This window comes from Equus przewalskii, chromosome 9 (assembly GCF_037783145.1).
Source record: "Equus przewalskii isolate Varuska chromosome 9, EquPr2, whole genome shotgun sequence".
Taxonomy (NCBI): Eukaryota; Metazoa; Chordata; class Mammalia; order Perissodactyla; family Equidae; genus Equus; species Equus przewalskii.
In genome coordinates, this window is record NC_091839.1 from 24,413,354 (window position 1) to 24,419,376 (window position 6,023).

A 6,023-nucleotide genomic window follows, 5' to 3' on the forward strand; every position below is an offset into this window, starting at 1 on the left:
GGATATCAAATTTCTCTGAGTCTTTTCAAACAATATACCTTGAGCCTCATATTTATTTCATTGATTATTCTCTGATTTCGGTCTGTTTTCTTTGGGTGTTGGCTATTCTTTAACTTAAAGTGTACCTAGCTCATGAATTTCAACCCTCCTTTTTTATATCTATAGAGCTGTACATTTTTCTAAATCCTGCTTTAGCTGCATTCTGCTCGCTTTGATATGTAACATTAAATATTCAGTTAAACAATTCTGTTTCCAATATTTTCTCTTTGTTCAAAGGTCACTAATTATCTATGTCTAATCTGATATTAGCACATGGTAATAGCTTTCTAGGGCTCCCATAACAAAGCACCATAAACCGGGCAGTTTAACAACAGAAATTTATTGTCTCACACTTCTGGAGGCTGGAAGTCGGAGGTTAAAGTTCTGGCAGGGTCAGTTGCTTCTGAGGGCTGTGAGGGAGAACCATTTCTCTCTCCTAACTTCTGCTAGCTTTCGGTGTTCTTTGGCTTATAAATGATGCTCTTCCTGTGTCTTCATATCATCTTCCCCCTGTGCATGTCTGTGTCCAAATTTCTCCTTTTAATAAGAATGCCAAACACATTGGATTAGGGGCTCACCTGACTCCAGTATGATCTCATCTTAACTAATTACATTTGCAACAACCCTACTTCCAAATTAGTCCACATTCTGTGGTACTGGGCTTAGGACTTCAACATGTGACTTTTGAGGGGGACACCATTCAACCCATAACACACCTAATATCATTGCATTGGAGGCAGAAAAGTTTATTTCTGCGGATTTTTGTGATGGTGGTAGAAGAGTGTGCATGTGTGTTTATGGGGACATTTAAAATTTGACTTGTAGCAAATCTGAATGTAGTCAATCCTCTCACTTCGAGAGGGTCTCTGCCCAGGGCAGGAAGTATCATGTTAAGGTTTCAGCTTTTGGCAAGAGGCTGACCTCTGATCTTGGTAACACTGTCTCCACATCAAGAAAAGTCCAGCTAGCTGCTTGCTGCTTGTGGAAGAAATGCCAACGAGGTTCTTGCCCAGTGAAAGCCATTCTTGAGGTCAGTGGTTCTCAAACTTGGGCGGGCAGTCTAAACCAGCTGGACGCTTTCACAGCTGGCTCTGCCCTGCCTTCAGAATTTAGTTGGTCTGAGGAGGGTGCTGAGAGTTTTCGTTTCTCACAAGTTGTCTTCTGGTGTTGATGTTGCTTAGAGGGCCTGTTCCTCTGGTGGCCTCAGCACTCAGATGTTCTTGTGACTCAAGATTTTACGAAAAGCAGGCTTTTGAACACTACGGGCAACAGCCCTCAGGGAAGAAGCCGTTGAAAGTCCTTGAGTGTCATCTCTTTGTAATTGTATTCTCATTCTGTGTACCACTTAACAATTTTTCCTCATTTTTAGATCTCTAATGCTATTAAGATTTATTTTAAATTTTTATCCAAATCACCTAGTCTACTACTGTGGGGGCAAATCTTGCCTTGTGGTCACCCATGAATAAAGTGGTTTCATTTGTTGTAATATTCTCTTGTATAATTTGAGCTTCTTGTTGATTTTTATTACCAACACCTAATTGTGTTGCATTGGGCACAGAGAAGATGGTCTCTCTGCTGCTAGCTTTTTCTTTTTCTATTAAGATTTGCTTTACAGCCCAGGGCATAGTCAATTATTGTGAATGTTTTGTGAGTGCTTAAAAAGAATGATCCCTCATAGTTGTGTATAGGATTCTATAAATATCTATTAGATAATGTGCTAATTTTTATGTATCTAAATCAGCGATAACTATTTGCTTTATTTATGTTTTTAATATTTTAAGTTTGAGGATAGTTTTTGACTTACAGAAAAGTTGCAAGGACAGTACAGAGAGTTTGTGCATATCCCGTGTCTGGGTTTCACTCTTGTTAACATCTTCCATTAATACGGTACATTTCTCACAATATTGATGGATCATTATTAACTAAACACCGTACTTACTTCTGACTTCCTTACTCTTCACCTAATGTTCTTTTTCTGTGCCAGGATCTCAGCTAGGACACCACATTATGCTTAGTTGTCATGTCTCCTTAGTCACCTCTGCTCTGTGACACTTTCTTAGAATTTCCTTGTTGATGACCTCGACAGTTTTAAGAAGTACTAGTCAGGTGTGTTGTAGAAGGTCCTTCATGTTGGGTTTGTACAACACATTCAACTCACAGTTAAACTGGGGTTTGAGGGAGGAAAACCACAGAGGTAACGTTGCATGCTCATCATGTCACGCGCTATTATGATAACTCACCACTGATGTTAACATTGATCACCTAGCTTGGACGTTTGGCAGGCTTCTTGTCTGTAAAGTTACTCTTCCCTCCTCTTTTTTTTTTTTTTAAATATTTTATTTTTTTCCTTTTTTTCCCAAAGCCCCTGGGTACATAGTTGTGTATTTTTAGTTGTGGGTCCTTCCAGCTGTGGCATGTGGGACGCTGCCTCAGCATGGCTCAATGGGTGGTGCCATGTCCGCACCCAGGATTTGAACCGGCGAAACCCTGGGCTGCCAAAGCAGAGCGCACAAACTTTAACCACTCGCCCACGGGTCTGGCCCCCTACATTGCATTGTTTAAAAGAAAGTCCCTCTATGCAGTTCACACTCAGAGGGTGGGGTTTTATATTCCATCTCCTCAAAGGGGGAAAATTCATGTAAATGGTTTGGAATTCTTCTCTCTGGGACATTTGTCTATTTTCCCCATTTGTTTACTCAGTTATTTACTTATATTGGTATCGACTCATGAACACTTACTTTTTACCTTGGTTATCATCCAGTGCTAACACAATTTATCTTCTTGCTCAGTTGTTCCGGCTTTAGCTATTAGGAGCTCTTTCAGTTGCCTCCTAGTGACCTATACCATCATTTTGTTTTTTGCGTTGCTTACTCTCAGGCACTACAAACACGCAGGCTCATCCTATACATTCCATGCCCCAGCCCCAGAATCAGTCATTTCCCCCAGAGACCCTTTCCTTTTATTAGACAATGGCCTTAGAAATCCAGCCTGGCCTCTGGGTTCGCCGATATCTACTGGGATGTCTGCTGTTGCTTCCAGGCCCTTGTATTAGTCAGCTCGGGCTGCCATGAGGAAATGCGGTAGACTGGGTGGAGTAAACAACAGAAATTTATTTTGTCATGCTTCTGGAGGTTAGAAGTTCCAGATCAAGGTCCAGCAGCGTGGGTTTCTGGTGAGAGATCTCTTCCAAGCTTGTGGACGGCAGTTGGACTTCTCACTGCATGTTCACGTGGCAGCGGGGGTGGGCTCTCTGGTGTCTCTTCTTATAAGGACACTAATCCTATTGCATGAGATCCCCACCCTTATGATTTTGTTTAACTTTAATTACCTCTAGGAAGGCCCTATCTTCAAATACAGTCACATTGGGGTTTGGGCTTAAACATATGATTTCTGGGTGGATACACACATTCAGTTCATAACAGCCATTTCAGTGGATAGAGAAAGCAAATGCATGTGTGTGTACTAACCCGTGTATGTGTGTAGAATTATTTCTATAAATATTGATCTGCATTATACTAAGTAAACTAAGTTCACACCAATGCCTCCAGCTCTAACCCAGTGTCACCTGGCTTGTTAGAGCCTCCCCTTTGCTTATCTATAACTTCCCACCCGACAGTAGGAACCCAGGACCCACCCTCTGCCACCCATTCTCTTACTTGTTCAGTCCCAGCCGGCGTGGATGGCAGTTTCAGATTGTAAACTGTGCCTCCACGGCACAACTGGACCACGAGAGTCCAGTGCTTGTGTGCGCTTCCTTTTACCGTTGTCTTACGGTCTCCGCTCATGTCCAAACTTACTTAGACCAACTCTGTCTCCCTCCTATCCTTTCAGCGAGGTTATGTCACACACTTGTAACACGGTTAAATTTTGTCACAGTCTGCATTCCATACTGGCGGGGGTCCCTGAAAATCCTATTTTTCTTTTTAGTTTGAATACATTAAGGTTCCCTCTATGCTGTAGTATTCTATAGGTTTTCACAGATGCCAGTGCCATGTGTCCACAACTCTAGTTTTATACGAAATAGTTTCACTGCCCTAAAAGAAACTCCCTGTGCTTCACCTATTCACCCCCACTCCTGAATCCGTGGCAACCACTGATGTGTTTACAGTCTCTGTGGTTTTGTCTTTTCCAGGATGTCATAGAAATGGAATCAGACCCTGTACAACCTTCTCAGCCTATTTCCTTTCACTTAGCAACACGCATTTAAGACTTATCCATGTTGTTGCATAGATTTATAGTTTATTTCTTTTTATTGCAGATTAGTGTTTCATTGTATGGGTGTACTGTGGTTTTGTTTTTTTTTTGTTTTGGCTTTTTTTATGCTTTTTGGTGAGGAAGATTGGCCCTGAGCTAACATCTGTTGCCAATCTTCCTTTTTTTTTTTTTTTGCTCTCCAAAGCCCTCCCGCACATAGTTGTATATCCTGGTTGTAGGTCATTCTAATTCTTCTATGTGGGACGCCGCCACAGTATGGCTCAATGAGTGGGGTGTAGGTCCCCGTGCACTGCAGTTTATTTATCCATCTATTGAAGGACATTTTGGTTTCTTCTAGGTTTTGGTGATTATGAATGAAGCTGCTACAAATATTCATGTGTAGTTTTGGTACAGATAAAAGTTTTTCAAATCAGCTGCTAAATACTGAGGGACATTGCTGGCTTGTATGTAAGACTATTAGCCAAACTATCTTCCAAAGTGGCTGTAACATTTTGCATTTCCACCAGCAGTGAAGGAGAGTTCTGTTACTTCATATTCTCAACATGAATTGATCACTCTTTTTAATTTTAGCCCTTGGCATCTCATCATGGTTTTAATTTTATTTTCCTAATGACAAATGTTAAGCATCCTTTCATATTCTTATTTACCACATGTATATCCTCTTTGGTGAGCTATCTGTTCAGATGTTTTACTCATTTTTTATTAGGTTATTTTCTTGTTGAATTTCAAGGGTTCTTTGTATATTCTAGATCCAGATCTTTGATCAGACACGTAATTTGCAAGTATCTTTTCCCTAGTCTATAGCGGATCTTTTCATTCTCTTAACAAGCGTCCTTCTCCGAGCAGACGTCTTTCATTTTGATAAAGTCTGGTTTATCTTTTTTTAATGGATCGTGCATTTTACATTGTACCTGAAAACTCTTCACCAAATCCAAGATCATGTAGATTTTCTCCTATGTTTTCTTCTAGAAGTTTTACAGTTTTGAATTTTCTGTTTAAGTTTATAATCCATTTGGACTTGATTACTGTGTAAGCTGTGAGACCTGTGTCTAGGTTTTTTTTTTTTCCTTGCCTATAGACTTCGAGTTGTCTCAGTGCCATTTGTTAAAAAAAAAATATCCTTTCTGCACTGTGCTTTTGTCAAAAGTCAATTGACTATATTGATGTGGGCCTGCCTTGTCTGTTATTCACTGAGAGATGCAACGTCCCAATGCTTGTGAGTCTATATTTGCTTCTCTATTGAGGATATGTCAGGTGGACACAGATTAGGATTCTCATATCTTCTGAATAACTGTTCCAACTAGTATTAGGTAAAGATCCTCCTTACCTGTCATAGTGATTTTGCCTTAAAGTTGAACCCATCAGATACTGTAAATGTGTAAGCCTTCATTTGGACAAATTTGGCTTATCTGACAATTTTTTCAGCTGGTTTATATTGAGTATTTATCTGTAGATCTTCAGGAGTGCTTTCCTAGACACTAACTTAGGATACATTTTATTATATGTCTCTACTGGGCATCATCAGAGTTGGGTTAGAAGTAATTCTTTTGGGACTGATTTATTACTTATGCTGAATTTTACTTCAGGTATCATTGTTCTCATGACCATTTCAATGAGAAGATGAGAAAAGATGAGTCTGGTCTAAAGGACTTCCTGCCCTCACCCCGACCCCCAAAACTAGCAAGGTACTTATAAGAACTTAGTTACCTCAACTGATTGATTTTTGAATAACTTGATACCACCTTGAATTTTCCACAGGTTCCATTTAT